The sequence below is a fragment of the Falco punctatus genome, assembly GCF_963210335.1.
Source record: "Falco punctatus genome assembly, chromosome: 1".
Classification (NCBI taxonomy): domain Eukaryota; kingdom Metazoa; phylum Chordata; class Aves; order Falconiformes; family Falconidae; genus Falco; species Falco punctatus.
In genome coordinates this window covers 118,436,543-118,459,739 of record NC_137580.1, presented here as the reverse complement: position 1 = coordinate 118,459,739, position 23,197 = coordinate 118,436,543, and the positions used below count along the sequence as shown (strand labels likewise).

The 23,197-nt window shown below is 42.4% G+C and overlaps 1 long non-coding RNA gene across 1 annotated transcript; it reads left to right on the top strand.

Moving 5' to 3' along the window:
* Window positions 1-3: 3 nt before the first annotated feature.
* Window positions 4-23,120, top strand: LOC308069416. The gene is made up of 3 exons (XR_013930384.1): window positions 4-1,204; window positions 3,667-9,273; window positions 9,623-23,120. It is a non-coding gene; the product is annotated as an uncharacterized lncRNA (long non-coding RNA).
* Window positions 23,121-23,197: the final 77 nt, after the last annotated feature.

The following is a 23,197-nucleotide window of genomic DNA, read 5'->3' as shown; positions in this document are numbered from 1 at the left end:
GCGCAGTATGGCACAGGCCTGAACCGGAGAGACAGACTACAGTTCTGAGTGAGGGAAGATGTACCTTTGTACAACACACCTGATTCTCTGTAGTGTTTTGCTCAGCCTATTCTTACATTCTCCCTCTCTTTCTTACCTGCTTTTCACCTAGATATCCCTTAACTTGTTTAGAACCTAAAGAAGATAAGTGTCTTTGATTTAGATTATTTTGACTTTGTCTCCATTATTACCTTCTACACATTCGTTTCTTTAGATCTATCAATGATTCCGTAGGCTACACAGAAAAATTGGATTGATTTGCACAATATAAATATTTTCTATACAAAACAGCAGCGATATCAAGGGAAATCATCTTATCAGAATTAGGAAATCCCACTTATATTCTTTCTCTTTTGTACAAATTAGACCATGTAATTTTTATAAATCTTAGAGATGGAGGAACATAAAAAAAGGTATGGACTAAGCAGAAGCACAGGTGTGCATTGTCTATGCAAGGCTTTTACCTTAGTTCAAAATCAGAGTTTTAGCTTCTGCAGTTGTTCTTCCTTTTCCAGTTCAAGCTGATCCTTTGAGATTAACTTGTACCAAAAGAGGAAAATTCTCAATAAAATGGCTCAGTGGGATTTGACAAAATCTTAACTATGTACGTGCTGTTCATTTATCTTCTCTTTCCTGGGTTTGTCTTTACAGGCAATCTCCTGTTAACAGTTCTGTGTGGTAAGAGGTCAGCTATCTCCCAGTAGGTACCAAACAAATGTGTTCAACCCGCTTATGAAAGGAAATTTACTCTTTTAGATAGAGCTCAGGTAGAATTGCACTGCATTAGTATGCACAGATGTAAAGGGGTATGGGAAGTGCCCATACAGCTGCACAAAAAAAAAAAAAAATAAATCTTGGAAAGTCTATTGCTATGGAGTAGGTAAATCAGAGTCTTACCTCTTGTGATACCAGCTGGCACTCAGGCTGGAAGCTGGTCAATACTGAAAAACAAAAATGACAATTTCCTTCTTATTTTTGCATAGACTCGCAAGGGTAAGTCACTGGGCAAAAATATGGCAGTGACTTGAAAACAGGAAGAAAATCTATTGATAGAGGCGGTCCTTTGAACTGAAGCAGTTCCACAGGCAACAGCAATGCAGTGGGATTCTGCCAGCACTCAGCCCTCCATACTCTTACCTTGAAGCTTTCTGTGGAAACAGAACAGGTTTGTCCTACCACCACTTTTATAGGTTCTGGTCTGCACATACAACTCCCTCCTCCTCTTTCTTAGGTCAAAAAATTTTTGGCAAAGCATTGTTTGGCAAAGTTGCCTGAGTGCATGATTCCCATTCGTGCTCATGGATATATTTAGAAATATTTGAAGTCTTACTAGCTATGTGAATAAATCTCCTATAAATATTTTGACTAGGAATCTGAAAGGAGGAAGTGCTGTCCAGCAAATAGAGCAGGACACTGGGACTTGGAATTGTTGGCTTCTCTTCTCCTGACTCTGAATTGCTGTTTGACATATAAGATTTGTGTGTCTCAGGATTCAGCAGTAGTGAGAAGGATTACTATTACAAAGAGCTTTGGGGAGATTCTATTCTGAAATATTCTGAAAATAAAGCACAGGAACACTCTAGTATAGTCTCATTCCAAAAGTTTGCAGAACCATATAATGCTTGTGTTACTGCCCTTATTTACAGCTCCTTCACCTTTTGCTGGCTAGTTTCAAAAGATAAGAGAAGATTGTTTATCCCCCTTGATTCATATATTTTGTTACCTATTTCACCTTCTTCTGAAGTATTGCTGTTTTGCTACAAAATTAAATTGAATTTTAAAGGTTTTTTTTTTTTTGCTGTTCTCCATATCTGGCTGTGCTGGTTTGCTCAGACGTATGTCTAGCAAAAGTTGTGGTAATGTCAGATTAGCAGTGATTACTGGCATTTTGCATCCTTTGTCTTTTACATTTATTGGCAATCTTAGCTTGCCAATTTGCTGCTATTGTAGAGACCTTGGATAGTGGCTATAGTTACCAAATGCAAGAACACCTTCCCCAGCCTCTCCAAGCACAAACCCAAAATCCACAGACGTTTAGGGGACTCCTGGGAGGCTCCAGGTCTTGACATTTCTAACCTGAGGATGTAGACATGACTGACTTTTCCCTCATAGCAATCCAGCACAAATCCTCAGTATTACAGGTAGAGATATTCTGCCAGAAGTCTCATTCAACAGAAAGTATTAACAAAAAGTAACATAAACCTCACCCTAAGAATACAAACCTAGATTAAGAAAGAACTTTTTTCTTAATCTTAAAATGCCTTGTCATTTCTAAAACACACAAACAAAAGAAGAATCATTAGTTTAAGCAAAACTCACAAAGATTTTGGATGCTCTTTACATAAAGGAACAAGAACACATCAATTACGATGTATTGTGCCTTAAGACAGGCAAATTTATCTATGTATAAACAAATATAGCTGTGCAGATAGCTTTTAAACTAAGCATGGTAGCTGCCAGTGAAGGTGAATGTTAGGTAAACCTGGGAAGAGATGCATTAAGTAATTGGGAGGAAAAAGCCACTCACATGGCTTTTAGCAATTCACAGGGAATTTTAAGGATATGGCCACTTCAGGGAATCTGGTGTGGCCATATCCTCTGGTGCTATAGATATGCATTAGACAGCAGAAAATTTATATCTTGTGGAAAGGGTGTAGTGTGAAAAGACACAAGTAGAACACTCCAGCTGCTCTATATAATAGAAGTGTGAGATTAATGAGGAGTCTGGGAATACCTTTGGGGACCTGCAGAGCTGTCATTTCTTTTGCAATGAGTTAGTTGTGATCTGCTATTTGAAGTTCTTCCATGGACCTAGGATGAGGTACTGTGATGCTGTAGCATATTCTGAAGGCTTACGCTCTCCCTCAAATGTCTGGGAGGCGAAGCACTGTAAGAAGGCTCAGAGAGGATGACCAGTCTTCTCAGCTCACTGCTTTAAAGAACTTTTGTATGTTTCCAACACTGCATGTACAACTGAAACATCTGAGATCAAGTATTCTTTTATGAGGCTGCAATGTCTTTCTGAACAATAAATGTAGAGGCTTTATAGTTTCTGTCTGAAAAATAATACTGAGTACTTGTAGAAATACCACTGAAGAAAATGGAAAGGTCTTATTCATCCTCTAGCATGCAAAATGGGATAAAGGGAGAGAAAGAAAGGATAGATTTCCACCTCTTCTAATGCATTATATAGTTGTTTAACAAAGAACAGACTTGACTGTTCTTTCTATGCTACATAACATTAACTCTGAGTTGGATCTGTGGTTTTTTGATAAACTTGCCTTTGGCTGTTGACACAGTGACTTCTGAGCTGTGCAGGAACTGAAAGCTAAGCAGCTGGAATCCATAGAGCTGTAAGAAGCCTCTCATCCTTTCAATTCTGATTAAGGCTCTCTGTGACCCTGGCAATATCCACTTCTACAGACACTACAGCGTTTATGTGTCTAGTAGAAGCTGCAAAATGTTTCTTTGTATTTCAGCTTCCTTCTTGGGTCCTCTGTGTTAAGGAATATTGGATTGAAACTGTCTGGAGTTAACTGCTTAGCATTACTAGTTGAATTTGCTGAAGCCTTAGGCTGCAAGCTGTGAACTTTCACCTAGAGACACTGAAACTTTTGCCTACTTCAGTAAAAGCAGGTCCCAGAGCTGGATTGTGCCTGGAGATAAGGAAGCAAGGAAGGTCACTACCCTCTTTGGCAGAAGCTGCAACCTCAGAGATACGAGAAGAAATGATCTGTCTAGAGGGAGCAACGAGACCCAGTAAAGAACAAATGTCTCCAGACTACAATATTATTACTGGACTGAACTGTTGCATGAGGGGCAGGAAAACTTGGATTGTAAGGGTATAATTTCCCAGGAATTACTTTGTTTGGGGTCCCTTTCCAGAGGCACCCAGTTCGAGCTGCATCTTGATGCTGCACTGAATAGATTGATTAATTCAGATTATGCCTGAGACTCTGCTACAGGGTACCTACAGTGAAGAAACTTCTTTAACACTGCACATGGTAATTAAAGAGGATGACTTGGATTCGGGTACACTGGTTCAAAGATAACACTTGCAGTATATCATACTCTCTGTCTGTTTGACATCTTTTATTTTGCTTCACCTCCTAGGGTGAATATCTGGGAAGGCAGCATATTCAAGATAGAATGAAAGATGACTTGTTTTCCTGTCTCCTGTGTCTTTAACTTTCCTTTGCTAGTGTTATTGACAGCTAACTATCAAGCCATTCATCACTATCCCTTGAACTCAGGGATCCAGCCGATTTTCAAGAAATCTAGTAGTTCATCTATCCAGTGGATTCTTTTGAATAAGATTGCTGTAGGATACCATGTCAAAATCCTTAGTACAGTTCAATTTTTTTCCCTCATCCTCCTACCTATTTATATAATCATAGAAGCAGTCTCTTCCAGCACAATTATTTTTCCTTCCTTCTGTTCTTCGCTTAATTAGGTGTCCTATAACTTTTGAAGGCTTCTTAAGTTTTTAAAACTTACAGAGAGGAAGAAAGACATTAAGTAAAAATAATCAGAAAATAATAAGAAACACTTCCTCTGTTCATTCTCTCTACATTGCAATGATCAGAGGGGAAAAAAAACCAGGAGGATGAGGTGAAAATACAACCAACAATTGAAAATTCAGTTTCAAAATGGAAGTAATTTATAAATTATTAATGAAACTAATTCTAATCTAGCCAGCATTTTGTATTGTTTTTCATGTTGTTTAGGTCACCTTGGATCTGGATGAATGAAATGTACACAGATTGGAACAACTACATCATTCATCACTTTTTCTAGTTAATTTTCATTTTATCATGTTCTGTTTTCTAAAAATCTGATTTAAGTGATTTTTGTTTTGCAGAAATAAAATTATTAAACAGGTAAACCATAACTGAAATAATAAAAAAGTTTGTAACTTAAATTTATTTTCTTGGAGTTGCAACTACAGGTTATAGCGCTGCATGGAATAAGTAGAAGTCTGGACTTTGTTACAGGTTTTGCTTATCTCAGCAACCTGTTCCAGCACTTGAATGCTCTCACTGTTAAATTCTTTTTTCTCATGTTTGAATGGGGTTTCCAGTGTTTCAGTTTGTGCCTATTGCCTCTTGTCACAGCACACTACAGTGAAAAGTCATTGTGATATGGTGTAATACGGTGTTGATCTCGATCTCCCCTCCTCAACAGGAGGAGGAAAGGCAGACAACAGTGTGGACAAGCTCATGGGTCAAGATGAAGACAGGGAGGCTGCTCACCAGTTACTGTCACAGGCAAAACAAACTCAGCTTGAGGAAAATTTGTGTAATTTTTGGCAATTAAAATAGATTCAATTACCGTGAAACAAGGACAAAAATTAAAACAATGCTTCTCCCTAACACTTCCCAGACTCCACTTCTTCCTTGCTCACTCCTCTAACCCCACCTCTGAGTGGTGCAGGTAGATGGGAAAGGGGGTAGCAGTCAGTCCATAACAGTTCCTCTCTGCTGCTCCTTCCTCTTCATATTTTTCTATTACTCCAGCATGGGCTCTCCATGGGCTGCCATTGCTTCAGGAAATTTCCACTTGCTCCAGTGTGGGGCCCTTCATGAGTGGTAGCATGGATATGTGCTCTATCATGGTCCTTTCTGTGGGACGCTATTAAAAGATCTTTGTGCTTCTGATCTGTTTCTGAATTTTTTTGTGTTCTTACAAACTGTCCTTCATTGTAGGATCAGGTTTAGAGATATAATAGTCTTATAACAGTACTGATTTCATCACCTTACAAAAATTATTTGTGCAGGTCATCTGCAAAGTTTTGATGAGTTCAGGCTCCTGGCCTAATCAGACATCTCAGAAACTTTAGGCAAAGGAATTAAAAAGTATGGTGCTCAAAAAAGAAAGAAATAGATTGGGGCTTGGCAGCACTCGAAACATTAATAGAATATAAACCAAGGAAACATTACTACGCTATGTTACTAAGTTGACTGGGCACCCACAACCTGCCTGGGGAATCCATGTGATTATTCCACTGAAAACCGTATGTCTGTAGTAGAAACCAAAATAAAAAAAAAAAAAAAAAAAAAAGTGAGATTGATCAGAGATCAGGAGTGGCCTGGACATAGAGGACATACATAGGACAGGACCCTTCTTTTTTGAGAGTGGCTGATTACACCTAGGTCTCAATAACTCCACAAAATAATGGCAGGTATGCAAAGATGAATATGAAAAAATAGCTAAGGGACACCTGGTATCAATGAAGTAGTTTTTCTTAGATTGCCCAATTGACCTGTAGAAATAATTTCCACAGAACGCTGTGAAGGTCAAAGGGTAAACGAGTTAAAAAGAATTAACAAATTTTGTTGTGTTGTTTCTTCTTTTTTTTTTTTTTAATTTTCATAAAAATATAGTCTACTTTTTTGAGAATAGGTCCATCAGAAGCGATTATTCATACTAGTCTAGGTAGACCATCCTGTTCAAATCTCTGAACCACTGTCTTTATTTTTCTCTCTAGACCTTATTCAGTTCTGCTATCTCCTCTTTGAGATGAGGGATAAGAACAGCCACTGTTTCCAAGTGTTACAGACTTATATTGCAATGCAATCTGGGGATTTGTTTTGGGTTTTTTTCTCTATTCCCTTTTCTGATAATTCCTGCAGTTTATTTTACCCTTTTACCAGTGCTGAGCGGAGGGTAAGGATCACCTCCCTCAACCTGCTGCTGATGCTCTTCCTGATGCACCTCAGGATGCTTAGCCTCCTTTGCTGCAAGGGCGCATTGCTCTCCACCAGGACTGCCTGGTCCTTCTCTGCAAAGCTGTTTTCCAGGTTCTCAGCCTGTGCTGACGCATGTGGCTATTCTTTCTCAGCTACAGGACTTCACGCTTCCCTTTGTTGGACTTCATGTCAGCCCTTTTCTCCAGCCTGCTGCTGAGATCCTTATCAGCTACTCCCAGTTTTGTGTTATATGCAAATTTGTTGAGAGTGTGTACTGTCCCATCATCCAGTTTGTTATTGATGATGTTAAACACTACAGAATCTATATTTTCTGTTCCTGTATTTCCTGTATCGCATATTGTTTGCAGTTTTGTCAGTTGTGCCCATGTTTTTATTAAACTAAGGGATCCCAAACAAACCTCTGTATCTCAGGGGTGTCACTGGATGTCATGCATAACATGGGATTATCCAGAACTGGTGCAAATGATTCTTCTGTGGGAGCATCAGGATGCCAGCTTGCCTGCCAGTCGAAAAGAGTGCAGTTATGTCCCACCTTTATAATGCCATTTTCCACTCTGGATTCCTAGATTCTTTGTACATCTCATCTCAGTCTGGAGCATGGCATAGTTGGCTTTCCCCTCTGGAAGTACTAAATCTTTCATATCAACAGCTGTCAAATTAATAGCTTATAGGAGATGCACATTATTCTTTTCAGGGCCAAGCAGAGGTGATGGGGAAATTTGGTGAGATTGAAATTGTTGTTACTGTCAGCATGTCTCGTTGTTTCACTCCAATGTGACTCCACATACAGACATGACACTTTGCTCCCAGAATCCAATCTGGAGAACACTGGCTGGTTCTCTCGACCTGGCAGCTATGGCACAATATGATACATTAGTTCACCCCAGAATCTGTTCCAGACAGACAATATAGCTACTAAATAGGCCACCTATATCCTAATGCAACACGTGCCTTCTTCGTCACGCTGTACATGTCACTGTAGTGAGCTGCAGCTCAGTTGTCTTTGCACTGAGGTCTGTGAGCTGGATGTAAGGGCTCTTTCTCGAATCTGTGCAGGCTTTTCCTGTTTGTTCCCAAGCCCTGGATGTGGAGATAAAAGAAAAGGCTTTGTTCATTGTCGGAGTGCCAAGCTGCAGAGTGATTATGCCTTAAAATGTACTGAGGAAGCAACTAGCACTAAATCTGGCTCTCCTGAGCTCACCTGGAAATCAATTCTGTGCACACCTGCCTGCAATGAGGGGCATGCCCAAAGCCTCCCACAGCTTAGATCCTGATCTGGGAAGAAGGGACCTTCTCAGATGGGCATGGACGGAGAAAACAGCTTAGTGGAGTGTGAACTGGCTGCAAAGGTGCTGTGCTGCATGTATGCATATTCCAGGGCAGAACTTGGGTGGATTAGTGATTGTATATAACCAGCACTTATGTATGCAATAAAGAATCTTACTTGGGGTCCATGCCTTCATATCCCATGCTGGAAAACTGTGTTAACAGTTGCTGTGTTTCAGCAGCACGGGCACATCACACTAAATGCTGTGTACCTACTTGATCCTGTTAGCTCTGCTATCACAGCTAGTATTCAAACCCCATTTTTTAAACAAACCTAAAAAGAAGATTAATTTGATAAACTATTTAGGACTACTTTTAGCCATTTGTTTTACTTTAGCACTTTAATAATTATAATCTCCCTTTTGTTAAATAAAGTGTTTTAAAGGGAATTTTCTGGATTGTCAGATTCCAATGCTCTCTGATCAGGCTCTTTTGCATATTCCACACAAAAAGGCTTTAAAGTTTTAAGACCAGATGTATCTATTTGAAGATATTTGACATTACACAGGATTTTGCTTTAGCAGATTGATACTGCAAAATATGGAAATTGCAACACAAGCATAATGTAGCGATAACAACATACAGTTGAATCACAGTACAAACATGATTCCAAATACCAGTTTCTAGATGCTCGCCATCGTGATGCTGGGCATCCCCAGTCTCTGGGAAGGAACATGGAGGCTGAAGCCAGCCAAAGCCCATTGCTGTCTTCAAAGTTAATTTTGCTTATTGCTATATTGATCTTAAACTCTATGTTGGCCTGAGCCCTATACATGCTTCCCCCCCCACCCCTTCTCTCCTCCTGTCTCATCTGACTGGCTCAGGAGGATTATACTTTCTCCTGGTTGTTTTAGGGAAAATCATTCACATAAACAGTTGTGCTACTCTACTATAACAGCTGTTTATTTAAAGCAAAGGTCCTTTTTGTGTTGAGGTAAGTTCAGCTCCCTTCAGGATAGCTGTGATCACTTCCTACTTTCTTTCCTGAGCTTCTTGAGCCCAGCATCATTGCTTACTATCTCTGAGCCATCTTCTCTTGTGGGTTTTTGTTGATCAGTCACACAGACTGTTGCTTAAATTGATGTTATTGAATGTTCTTATTGTATGCTTCTATTCAGAAGAACACAACAGGCTGGAGAAACTGGAAGAAAGTAATCTCATGATATTCAAGAAAGAGAAATGCAAATAATGTGCACAGGTTAGTGTCAAGTAGATACAATCCAAGGAAAGCTGACAATCCTGGGAGAGAGGAGGGGTGTATATGTTTGTGTACTTTAAATAAAAACCCAAACAAACCACAAAACAAAACACAAAAATTATTCTTACAAAAGAGAAGGTGATTATAAACATAAATTCAGAATGGTTGGAGTATGGAAATTTACAATAAGATTGCATTCAGTCTGTGTGTCTGAGTGCCATACCTAACCAAGATTCAGCTAGATGATGCAGACAGTCCTGAAAGAGCCAACAACGTTTGGATGCAAAAAGAAAAGCAAAGAGAGTCCTGTGAATAATTCTTTCTGCCATTTCTGTTTCCATCTATGCAGGGTTGGACTCCACTGGCACCAGAAGGAACACAGCACAGCTAAAAAGAAGTGGCTGATTGACAGACATCTCTGGATATAGAACATCCTGCACAGCAACGCAGTGTGAGCAAGGCACTGGAGTGCTGACATTCCCTACAGAGGAGGGGGGATTTGGATATGCTGAAAATAGATCCTTCCTGAGACGGAGACCAGGCAGCTGCCTCACTTTCTGCCAGCTGCGAAGATATGACTCCCCTCCCCCCATGCTGAGAGGGGCCAGAAATGACAGACAGGTAATTTCAGCAGTTTAGATGAAATAAAGTTGAAATATCTAAAAAAATCTCCGTTTATGGCCTGCCCCTTCCAAGACCCCCAAGAGAAATTATCTTCCTTCTTTTCATTCTGCTGTGGAGATGACTTACATTTCAAGTGGGAATAATCGATATGAACAACGCACTATTTTGAAAGGAGCGTTTACTCATAAGCAACACAATCTTCATGCTACTATCCTCAGCAAATATTGCTCACTGATTTTAAGGTAACACACTAGACAGAAGCATTAGCATTAGTGTAATACTTGCAAGAAATCTGTAAAGGTTATTGATATGTAGGTGCAATACAATAACTTATGCAGGCTCTGGTATGCCCACAGTAACACTTTCTGTCACTATAAAATTCTTCCTGAGGCATTTTGGTGTTCGAGGTCTAGCTTACATTAAGCTCTCTTTGATTATTGTCTTAGGTGCTTTTTCCTTTTTTCCTATGTCTGATGTTGGCTTGTTGCTGGACTCCTAGAGTTTTCCTCCTTGACTCCTTTTCCCCAGGCTGTAAATTCTGGACATGTCCTTCATTGGTGTGGTCTGAAGCTTCTCTATTCTGCCCAAGTCTGAGTGGGTAATGCTGGTTGTTGCCCAGGCTGAATCTTTTCTGGGCTGTCTGGCACCTCTGCTTCCACCACAGCAAAACAGAAACTTCCATCCTTACTGATGTTGATGACTTACCTGACTTTGGGTCCTGTCCCTCCTCCACCTCCATCAACTTCTATCAACAGAAAACTGTTTTAGTTGGGCACAGGACCAGTCACTATTGCATTTCTTGGGCAATCCGTACCAAGTGGCCTATATTCATGGTTAATTTTTTGTCAGGTCTGCCACGAGAGGAGAGTTGGAGCTTGAGCCTACAAGAATGCAGCAGCAAGTCTCTCAGCAATGGCTGAAGAAATACACATGGCAGGTGTCCTAGGACAGGTGGCAGCTCTAACCAATTACAAGTAGGCACTGCAAAGTAGGAGTAAGATATGTCTCTCCAGCTGGTCTGAATGGGTTCTTTTGCTGACCTGTCATGATCAGACCAATACCATAACCCTGAGCATTTACTCTGACATGGATTCTTCATTTACTTGGCAGTTACCCATTGTTGTATTCAGTTTTCATAGTACTGGGCATCAGTTCTTTCTTCCCCTCTTATTTCTTCCTTTCGCAATCCATCATGCTCTCTCTGAACAGTGGAATTTGGCTGATATATTCTTTCTGTGAAAATGTTTTATATCTGGGGGACTGTAAAATAAATTGTGCCACCTCTAGTGCTGGCATGGACTGGGAAATGCACTGGTGATGTCCTTTCATAAGCAGGATGAGGGAAAGACTTTAATGTCTTTATTCAAAATTTTCCACTGCTTTTGGGTGCAGCCAGAGACATAAAAGATCTTGAAGAATGTCATTGAAGAGACTGGCAAACAGCAGCTGGTAAAACCTGGTAGTCTGTACAGACAGAGGCTCTGGGATTGGAAGGCAACAGAAAGCTACTGTATGTGAGAAAGCAGCTGCAACATTGATTGGTGACCCTTCCTCTTCATGTCTTCCTAGACAGAGCCTTCAAACTCTACATTCCATCTCCCCAGACCATTTTCCGTATCTTCTCCTCATGTCCTCTTGTGTTCCTCTTCTCCTTCCCACTCCCATTAAATACAGACCCTGAGAACTGCACTTCTGAGAGTGTGACAGGGGACAGATATCACTTTGAAGATCTGTACCTACAGATCATCTAATGTGGCTTCCTGGCAGAAATATGAGCTTCTACTGCCTGCATAATTGTTACTTGAATACCAAAATGCCACAGAACTTCAAAGGCATAATGGACAGACATTCTGCACAAAATGATTTGCTAAAATATAAAATACTCTTTGAGATGCAGCATTCTAGGCTGCCTGTGTCTAGACCTTGCCTGTACCTAAAAGTGCAAAAAGTACTCATGTGGACATCCTTTATGAGTATAATGGGGTTTCTGTAAGCAAATTTTAGTAGCACGAATGACCTGAAAACAAAGAACTTCTCCACAGATGGGATCTCTGCAGTGTACCATGGGAAAATCCATTCTGGGTCCATCCAATGCTGCACAATCACGGGGTGTCCAACATCTGAAGGGATATAATATTTACTTATCATCTGTGTTCATCTTTTTATTCTGTCTTATCCAACTGGCTATTTTATTAAGCCATTTGTTGTTGGACCTTTCTGATTCAGATCCAGAAAGAAACCTGCATTGCCTATCCCCTCCTGCCCTGTCCTAGCAGTATGTCACTGGATATTGAGATTTTGCAGCTTGTTCATGCCTTCTCACTTCAGGCCACTGTTGAGTTACTGGAGAAGTCCTTCTTTTGGGGCTAATTAGTGGGAGTGTGTTCTTTTCTCAGAGGCAAGAATAACTACCTGAAAAATTTTTTTCTTTCTAAAAATGTTTATACTAATCTTAAAAAAAATATGTGCTAGGACAAAGGCAGTTAAGCCTTTCTTACCTCTGGTGGAAGCGAGTGATATTAAGCAGGATAAAATGTTCTAGATTTACCGATCTGAGTGCAGAAGTCACTTTATGGACTGTGGAAGGTAAAGTCAGGCAAAACAAAGTGTGACCAGCATTTAAATCATAGCAGACTTCAGAATACAGTAGTTTGGAATTCTAAAAGCAAGTGAATTTCTATCTTGGCTTTCATCAAATTGTTATTAATCCTTTCACATTCTTTCCTGTTGCCCTAGGTTCCCAGAAGGACTTGCCTCCCATGCAGATACAGCAATGCCACCAAAAAATAAGTCACATCAGAGCCTACTTCCTTTCTATCTGTCATGACAAGCACATACGCTCATCATGCTCACAGCAGATCCATGGTGAGCACCTCATGTGAGATTATGTCAGAGACCAATACTCTCTGGCATAGAGGAATTGTAGAGGAATGAAGCTGGGTTAATTAACATTGATAACATACAGCTGTGGGCTGGCTTCAGGGGCGGTGGGTTGGCTGACGTGGATAAGGTGCAGCTGTGCCTGGTTCCTGCAGAGTAGTTAAATAGCTCTAAGGGGGTAGGGAAGGGGAGCTCTGCATGAAATAGAGGGAGGAAAGATCACCCTGGGAGAAGCAGGGGGTCTGGATGAGGAGAGGCTGTCCTGCTAGGAGCCTGGAGAAGGAAGAATCTGGATGCAGCAGAGGCAAGAAGCAGGGTGGACTGGCCTGAGGAGGATGGAGAAACAGCACGAACAGTAGATGAACTGTTGAAACCTTGTGGGGGGTTGGTGGCTGTGCTGGGGCAAGATGTAGGAGCTACTTATTGAAGTTAACCTGGTCTGGGATGGTAAAAACCTTACTGCAGCTGGCTGGTTTTGATAGTGCTGTGACACTCTGGTCCTTTTAGATATTCCACATGAGGATGGTTTAATACTAAAATTACTTATTTGAAGATATTTGATGGTACATGTGTTCTTGATTCAGCAGAGTTGTTTTCCCACTCTGTAATGGCCATCAGGGTATGATGTAAATGGATAAAGGCCTGGCTGAGCAGCTGCGCTCATGGGCTGGTGGAGGTGGCCCAGGTAGGGATGCTGACAGAGTCTGCAGGTGTCCTCTGCCCTTTCCTGAAATGGTCTTCTAACTCAGGCACTTCTTGGTGTCATCTACTTGCACAGCTTCTCTGTGAGACTTTGCCATATTTTAGGTTTGCACATTTGCATATTTTCCCAAAGCTTACTGGGTCTTTAATGAGGGAACAAGTTTGGTGTTGGAATGCAACCTGTAGTTGGGTTTGAACAAGTTTCTGACAGTAGAAAATAGTGAGCAGTCTACTCGACTCCGATCTTTCCTCACAAGCTCTCTGAGAGTGATTTCTTAGATGCCATAGTATGAGCTGTAACTCAGAATTTTGATTATTACCTTCTCCCAGCAACACACTTCTCACAATTCTGTTGCAGGCACAAGTGCCTTGTGGGAGTGCAGTGCTTGGGAGCATACACAAGCAGCAGTTTCTTTTTTTGGGGGTGTCATCAGAATAGGTGATGTAACAGTCCCCAAAGAGTGTAGATCCTTGATACAATTTCAGGCTTTATCTTTAGAGTTAAACAAAAAATGTGGCATGAGCTGCTCTTTGATGCAGAGGCCAACAAGCTTAGTTTTGCTTGGCCTCTGACATTAAAGGAACCACAGATATTCTGTAGGCCCTGCCTTGGTGTGCCAGAGATACTTGTGTGGGCAGCCCTACCCACTGGTTGTTCCTGGCTCAGTTATGCTGTCGTCTGACCTGTCAGTGGCAGAAGGTTCACAGCAAGATGAACTCGTAAGAGCTGTGTCTAATCTTTTTGCTTCTGTGTGATACAGAGAGGACACGAAAAGTTACAGAGATGGCAAAAAAATCTCAATATTGAGTGGCTTTGGTTTTTTTAATCTTTTGAGCACTGCAAACCCAGGCCTTGGAAAGTTCTGGTACAGCTCTGGAGATGGGAAGGCTGCTGTATGAGCCCCTTTACCAGATGTGGTACTTGCCACTTCTTCACAGACTGGAACTGGTGCAGGAAAAAAGCGATCTAGAAAACTAACCACTGAGTTAAAAAGTAGCAAATAAAAGAGCTTCGTTTGTTTAGTCTAATCAAACCCAAGATTTTTCAGTGAAAAAGTATACATGAGGAGGGTTTCTTAATGTAGAAGAAAAGAATGTTTTGACCTAAAGTGCTTTTACAAAGACACTGTAAAACTGTCAAGAACATAACATTGTCACAAAGAACTCTGGGTGAGAATTTTGTTTCTAAGGACTGTTTTGTAGTCTTAGGGCCACCAAGAGGGTCAGGGGACTGGACCAGATGGTGTACAAGGAGAAGCTATTAGAAATGGGTTGGCTCAATCTAATAGAGAAGGGTAAAGGGAGATCTAAGAGATACCTAGAGCTATCTGATACAGTGAGAAAAGGTGGACAGAAACTGCAACATGAGAAATTCAGATTGGATAAAAAGAAAATTATTTTTACCATGACAGTGATCAAAGGCAGGAACAGATTGTCCAAAGAGGCTCCATTTGTGGAGGTGTTCAGGACTTGACTGAACAAATCCCTGAGCAACCTGATCTATTTAGCCTGCTTTGAGTAGGATGTTGGACTAAACCTCTGGAGATGCTTCCAGTCTCAGCTATTCTGTATGATTTCATGATCCCAGCTACAGAACAGGCTAAGCAGCACAGCAAGGCTCTTCTACTTGGGCAAGAAGCAGCAATGCAGGTAGTTCAGGCATCTCTGCATGACTCTGGAGGCTGCAGTACAGACATGCAATGGCACACCTGTGTTAGCTTCTATCTTGCTAGTCAGGTGGCATGAACACTGAGGTTATGGGCCAGACACTGAAGAAGTAACCCAGGATCCGTGATAAACTCCAGGAGCCGTGTTGAAAGCCCTGATGGTATCCCTGCTGTCTGTAGGAGCCTGTGGGTGGGATTTTCTTAGCCGTGAGTAGGCCCACCTGTGCTGAAGTCACACCTTTGCATCTGAACCCAGTGAACATTTGAGGCTGTGCTCAAAGGCCATGGGATGAACGCACAGAGTGCTCTGCCCAGCGCCACACGCAGCGGCTGCGCCTGGAGCTGCCTGTGCCCAGCCTGCCTGCCCGTGCAGGGGGGCATCCCCCCTCCAGGGAGCAGAGCTGCCCTGGCACCAGAGCAGCAGCACCTGGGCTCCAGGCTCTCTGTGCCTCTTTGCCGGGTGCCGGCCCCGAGGGGACCTACTTGCCTTGCTGCTGCACGTTGGCTGGGGGTGACACGTGTCAGGACATGGCAGTTGCTCTGGGTCAGCCCAAAGGCCAGCCCAGAGCAGCATCTCCCTGGCAGAAACTGAGAGCCTTGCTGGTGTCTGAGGCTGACAAAGTCCAGGAACTGCGGTAACAGGCAGGTGTCCTGAGGCTCTCCCTGAACACTGCCCCGTTCCCCAGGTGCTCCTGCCTCAGGCACATCCCAATCCTGATGCACTTGTGGTGTGTGGGGTCAGGGGTCTGCACCTGGTTCTCCTCCCATGGATTTGTGTGGCAGCTTTTTGAATGAATGGAAACATTCAGCAGCAACTTCATCAGTGGTGAGGAGCTGTGCAGATTAATTACAAGTGGTCTGAAAAATCCCATCTTCCTGTCTTGGGTCAACTGCTGATTTCACTTGATGCCCCTACTTCTTGTGCACTCAGTCATTCATCCACTCCCTCATGTTGTCCTCTCCTGATTTTACATCTGCTGTCTCCTCTCCTGCTTGAAGGGCCCAAGGCTGACTGGGCATTTTCAAGTGCTGACGGACATTTAAGATGCCTGTGCCAGATGACACTGAATGCTCTCTCCAGTGGGAGGGATCCCTGCGGGGTGCTTGAAAATATCTCTCATTCTGATTCATGTTTGTCTCGAAGATTAAAAAGTTGTCTGTCTTCCCAGTGTACATAAAATGTATGATGCTCTCATCAAAGTGAGCTCACCTATATTGGTGGAACACAGTGGAGCCTGATTTGGTATAAAAATGCCTTGGCTCAGCAATTCCAATACAAACACATCTCTGAGGACCCCAGCTGGAGTGCCTATTTTTACAGTTATTGATATTACTACTTTCAGGGGTCAGGTTTCAGAAGAAAGAATCTAATTTTTTGCTGACATTGTAAAATTTGAGGGGGAGGCTAGAGGACTCTGGGGAGTAAGTGAAGCATTTGGCTCCACCAGCTGCACAGAGAATATGATCTGGGCCAAAATAAGGACTCAGGGATTTATACATTTGTTTTAGATGTTAGAAGTTCATTTAAAGTGATGGTTCTCCTTACAGACATACTCACATATCCCTTTCCCATACCATTTATGGTATTCTAATGTTTCCCCTCTGGATTTGCCTTACCATCACTGTGCAGAGTCTGAAGCCTTCCTGGGAAGGAACCTCTCGGTGAATGTGTAGATAAACTAGTTTTCCTCAGAGAATTATGGACACTGTTGACCATGGCCATGTTCACCTTTTTTTTTTTTTTACTGTTTCATCATCATAGTTCTCACATAAGTATGTGAAACAACATTCATGGTGCTCTCTGATAAGAAAAGAGATTTCTGTGTACAAGAGTAAACTTTTTCCTCTCCTTTGGTATAGAAGTGTTCCACAGAGAGACAATTCTCCATTTCTGCTTTTGCACTGGGAGCTGGACTTACTGCCTTTTTTTGGCAGCAGAAGTGTGGCTGTGGAACTGCAGGAGAGCCTGTATATCCCCTAGGACCAACACTTACCTCTTCTCTGTGTAATACAACAGGAGGGAGGTCTCCCATGTGGCATCAGGTCTCCCTGTGGCACAGGCAACCAGTATCATTGTGTGTGAGCTCATGGGAAGTGTCTGCAGCAGCTTCTCTGTACTCAAAGTCTTCAATATCAGGGGTCTTAAGAGGCAATAACTCTGAAAAAATTATGGGGGTAATTTTTATCCCCCGTATCTGAATGTTATGACAGAAGATTTCCCTTGGTAAGTGAAACTCAAGTGAGTTCTGTCCTTCCGTTCAGCTGGGAATGCTACATCTGTGCCAGAGAAAGTAGCACGTGTTCAATGGTCACAGAAGTATTGCAGGAAAGTGAGTTGTGTTGATCAGGAACTTGACGATGAACCACAGGACTGGAGAAAACTTGGCTGTTGTTGACAGTGGCTTGCATTTAGCTCAGGGGAAAATGCTGGGCTTCCACCAGTTCACTCTTGCCAAAGCAGCAGATAATTGTTGGATTATCTGGGTAACAAGGAAGTTTGGCACCCAGGAGCTGGGTTTCCACATTATGCAAAGCATTCGGGCTGCTTCTAGCGCAGGCCAGCCATGCAGCCCAGCAGGAGGGAGGCATGCGCAGGGCGAGTAGTTCAGAGCTGGGCCAGGGCACAGACTGGATGCTGATACTATCGCAGCTTTGCCTTCTCAGAAAGAAGGGAAAGGGAGGGATTTGACCTTAAGACTCAGAGGAGAAAATACTGGAAAAGTGTTTCTTGAATTATGACTGTCACATTGCAGGTGACAAGAGAGCCCTTTTTAGGCCACGTACAAGTGTGCAGGAGAGTGTGTGTGTCTTTCGTAACATACAGAGGTTCCCGACCACCACCTGCATTTTCTATTGCCTTGAGCCAAATGCTGTGACATGCCTCCTGCTGGGAAGTGTCCCAGATGAACGAGGCTGGTTGGCCTATGGCAAAAGGCTTTTACCCATAGCTCTCGGAGGGTACGTCGGGCTGGACACTGATCACAAACATGCCATTCTGGTCGGTTCCTCTGCTTCTTATTTCAATCAATTTGCTTTACATAAAGATGCTTCTTTGTCAGCCCTGAGCAAGTAGCACACATGGCTAATATAGAAAAGGAATAGTGAGGTTTATGCCTTCCCAGCCAGGTCAGCCAGAGGAACTTCCCAAATATGCTTGTCACTCCCTTGCTGCCTCAGGCGCTGCCAGAGTATATTGAGCAGCAACAAGCCCTGCAGCCCTGCCAGCTGAAGGAGGCCAGCTTGCAGGCAGCTGTGTGGTAGAAAGCCCTCCTTTCCCCACCTCACAGTGCTCAATACCTGACTGTTCTCTACCTCAACAGCACTTTCCCTTCTGGCTTTATTCCAGAGGTGTTTCTTGTCAGGGAGCAGGGCTGAATCTGGCAATGTGACAGAAGCAAGATCGCTGGAGTTCCAAGCCCAGGTCCAACCATGTAGTGAAGTATCCCAGGTGGCACATGCACACGGAGTGCACATATGTAGCACACATGTACATATATGCACAGCTGGCCGCTCAGATCAGCACAGCTGAACATACCCAAACACATGCACAAATACAAACCGCACAAACGACTCCATCCTGTTCCCCCGTGACAGTTCAGGGTGATGGTCTGGCAGTGGCAGTACAGGACACAGACATACAAAGTGAACCTGCTGCCACCTGGGCACAGATGCTCCGTGTGCCTGGTAGCTGTCCCTGGGCACCAGTGTCCTCAGCCCATGAGATGTGTTCCTCATGGCTAGTAAGAAGGCAGCTCTGGAAAGGAGTTAGATGCCTGAATGAATGGGAGGACTTTCCTTCTTTCATCCAGGTAACCTGTGCTGGCTACCCACTGCTGTTGTACGCAGCAATGTTTTGCTGCTTTTTTTACAGATATAATTTTTAGAGTTTGGTTCAGTGTTTTCTCTTATAGTTAATAACCATTGCTTTTTTTTTGTTTTGGTTTTTTTCTCATGCAAAATACTGGCTTCCCCAGCTCCTGTGAGTTACACCTTGCTGAAACCTGCAGCCTGTGATTTTTCTGGAAGTGTTTTGTATGCCTGGGCCCCAGCGGCTCCAATTCTCCGATGACTACTTTTTTTTTTTTTTTTTTTTTGACACCAGATCTGTCTTTGTTCTGGGCATGCCTTTCTATGGAGAAGATAAACGTGCTTTTGCTTAACTATACCACATGATGGGGTAGTTGTTGTTATTCATGTGGTTAAAACTCTTCCACACTGGGGCTGAATGTTCCTCCCCTTGTGTTGCATTTGTCTTCAGTGTGTACATTCCTGATGGAGGTCAGTCCTGTTCCTGCCATTTGGAGACAAGGTTGGTGCTTGATGTGTACTGGCATCTGTCTTGTGCCTGAACCCCAAACCACTCTGATATTACTTATTTCCTCAGTTCAGAAAAGGAATTGGACCACCTGGAACCTGCTCCATTCACATGTCTGTGAGTTAGAAATCACAGCCTTTGGCCATCCCATGGAATTTTCTTTCCCATGTCTTTTCTGATAATGTTGTCTGGTTGCAGGAAATGTATAGCAAATCTGTGCTGCGGCTGCACTGTGCCCAATAAACTTTTCTTTGGTGTCAGAAGGTCATTTGGCACAGTGAGCCTATGCTGCTCTCCGAGCCAAAGGCTGTACTAACATATCTTTCATTTCTGCTTGGTTTTATTTCATAAAAAGCCTAATTCTCTATTCTTGTTTATTTATATGCTTTCTGCTTTAATTCCTTTCTTAAGGTGCAGTTAATTTTGATTTCTTACTGTACCCAACACTTCTCAGTGTGGACACTGTCCTTTTTTCTTCTGGTTTTTTCCTTTCTTTCTGGGCTACTTATACTTGCATCCTTTCTGAGCTTGTTCTGCTGAGAACCCATTCCTGCCCATCTTTTCCATGTGCTTATCAGGATAAAAATCCCCGAGAATATTAGTAACAGTGATTTTAAATATTTGAGGCTGATCCACACTCAAGACTTTGATCAATTCTGATAACAGTTTTGAAGTGCTTTGGTAGCAATATTGGTTAAGCAAATTCTTGTCTTAAGTTCTGTCCTTTGTGTAGAGAAACACAGCTATTTCTGATACCACACATGAACTGATTAAAGAAGCGGACAAAGTCAAAAAGAACTTTGATAGAAAGAGGGTGCCTATCTCTCATAGCGCCTTCTTTGAACTTGCTTCACAACTGAACTGCCTACATTGAGTCCTATTGTCCCAGGCAAATAGCAGGATCTTAGGCCTGGGATGAAAGTGTCAGTGGTGTGGACAAATCTTTCTCATCTAAATAGAGGGGTGATGAGCTACCATCAATGGACAACTATATTCTCCTTGATAACCTTTTAAATTATTTTTAGATTTAAAAAGGCATAGCTCTGCACTGGAATGGATCTGGTCTCAACCAGAGAGGTGGCAGTAACCCTGTGTTGCTGACGCTAAATTTTTCCAGCAGAGGCATACTTCCAGAAAGCACTGACTAGCAACGACCTTCTTCCATTCCCTGCACTTCTCTGGTTTGTATGCCTGCCGTAGTGGCAGAAAAATGAGAGAAGTAAGGGCTTCTGGAGAGCTGGTGTGCCAGTACTGGAGGGCGTGCCAGCCTGCATGGATTTAGAAGCTTAGTAGTGAGTCAGAGAGTGCAATTTTATCTTTACCTCCTCTAAAGACACCTTCGCAATGATCCTTTAGCCAATATTACACTGCACTGTGAATTGTTGCATTTCCTGCTGTATATTTGAGGTTCCTGTGATGAGTTCATGTTGATAATGCCCCCCCCTCCCCCGTCTCCAGGTCAATACCCGCAGCCATAAAGGAGCGAGGCAGTTGGCAGTGCTTCAGCGTGAGCCTTGAGGCACCCATCATTGATGCAGACACGTTTTTGCACACACTTACTGGCTTGTAAGGCATGACTATTCTGCAAAAACTGTGCTGGTTCTTATGCAGTGTATTTCTTGCTTCCTTTTTTAGTGGCGTCGGTTGATACAGAAATCACATGCACTGGAATGTATTCTCAGAGTCACTCCTGAGTTCCTCTTAAAGCCTGATGTTACAGTCACCATTTCAATTTCTCTGGCATTAGTTTTAGTACTGGTTATATGCTCCAGAAAATCAGTTTCTTCAGATTTTAATTCATTTAGCAAAACAACTTCTATAAAAAAAGTGGGAATATCCCTAACAGCTCTGTAGTGAAAACCCAACTTTTCTGTACGTTTCTTATTTTCTTCTGTGCTCTTTTTACAGTGTGATTCACCTTTTGGCTTTTTAAATGCTCCTGAAACCTTCACTACAACGAAAAGACTCACAAGCAACTCCCATATGGTTTCTAGTAATCTGGAGCTAGCCCCACAAGCTGCTTTCATTTAAAAATATTTTTCCATTAGTCATATTGATAAAATTGTTCTTGGTGCTAACACAGCAAAGTAGATGTCTCTGAATGGTCAGTGTAAGAAACAGTATGCCTTCAGCCAACCATTGCCAACCTTACTCACAAAAGCAATTTCACTCCTGCACTATGAACAATATTTTTCCTTCTTTGTACTTAGCTGTACCAATCATGAATCTTGTCAGATGAAAGACTAAACTGGAATTCAGAAAGAACAAAAACTATCAAGTTGTCCAGAAAAAAACCCCCAAAACAGTGGAGTGGGCAGATCTTACAAAATCTATGGATTATTGAGTACAACACTATTTGAGAAACATTCCCCATGGGATTTGCAGCTTGCAAGTGCTGCTGTTGGCCATGCTCTCAGAATGAGCAGGGCATGCTGAAGGGATCAGTGTGCCCTGTGGACCCTGATGAACCGTCTGACAGGGAATGCCCAGCCTCTGCTGCAGCAGCACTTCTGCTGCCTTCCATGTAAAATGAGAGCTCCCTGGAATGTTAATGCCAAAGAAACAGAATTGCTGAAACACTGATCGTTCAGAGCAAGGCTTCTCATCCCATTACTTCCTAACACTAAGATGCAGCTGGGCACTGGACTCTGGAGATGGTAGGGCACACTTTCCTTATTAAAACCCCTCTTTCTCCTATTGACTAATGAAATGCATGCTTCCGATATTTACTGCAGGAAGTATCTAGTCCAAAGTGGTGGTGGTGTGCTATGTAGTTTAAAAAAATCTCATAATGAGCATGAGATAAGACTAGAGGTATTAACTGATTTTTGAGGAAAACAGATTGATGACAGAACTACCAAAAACTTAAAAATATTCAGGGGGAGACATACAGAGTGGGTATTGGGCAATTTCTGCCCTTTATGACATTGGCCGTACCAAAGGTAAGCTAGCATTTCTTCAGGTAATTTCTTCAGCATACTTCCAAGTAAGCTAGAAGTTACCTGTGAAGACTGCCCTGCCCCATGCACCAAAGCATGGAGGGACTGTGAATTTCTTTCTGTCTCGGAATTGTACTCTATTGACTCTTCTCCAATGTTTCTTTTTGCAGTGAATTTGTGGTATAGCTTTAATGGTACAGAGAAGTCTGCCACGTAATTATGTACGATGTTTCACACTTATAATGTCTTTCAGAAGAGAGAGCAGGAAGAGAGCAACTGGGATGCCGAAGATAGCTCAGCACCACTTGACTGTGAACAGGGAAGAAGGTATAAAATAATACCTGGGCATGTGCTGAATGAAAATAAAAGTTACACAGTTACTTAGTATCTTCCTTTCTTTCCAGCAAGTATCAATGGAAAAGAACTGCAGCGAGAGCCCTGGATGAAGATGTGAGATTAAGAATGCCCTTTCCATCAGTTACTAAAGCAGCTGAGAAGCTCCTGTTACAGAGCAGGTGAGTGGGGTGAAAAGGCTGGGTGATCTCAGGGTAGAACAGGCAAAACCAGAGACAACAGGTGGTAGAAGGAGTTGATGAAGAAGGGAGAAGGATTTGAAGTGATGGGAAATCAGGGTTACTAGTATAGTGTAAGTTTGAGAATGTGACTGTTCCCCCAGAAAAGGTCTGAGAACATGTCGATCGGTTGCAATTTCTGACAGATAATAGAAATGCCATGATGTCAACTGATTAATATGACTTTGATGCCTTGCTTTTGGATGCTGTGTATGGAAGGAACAT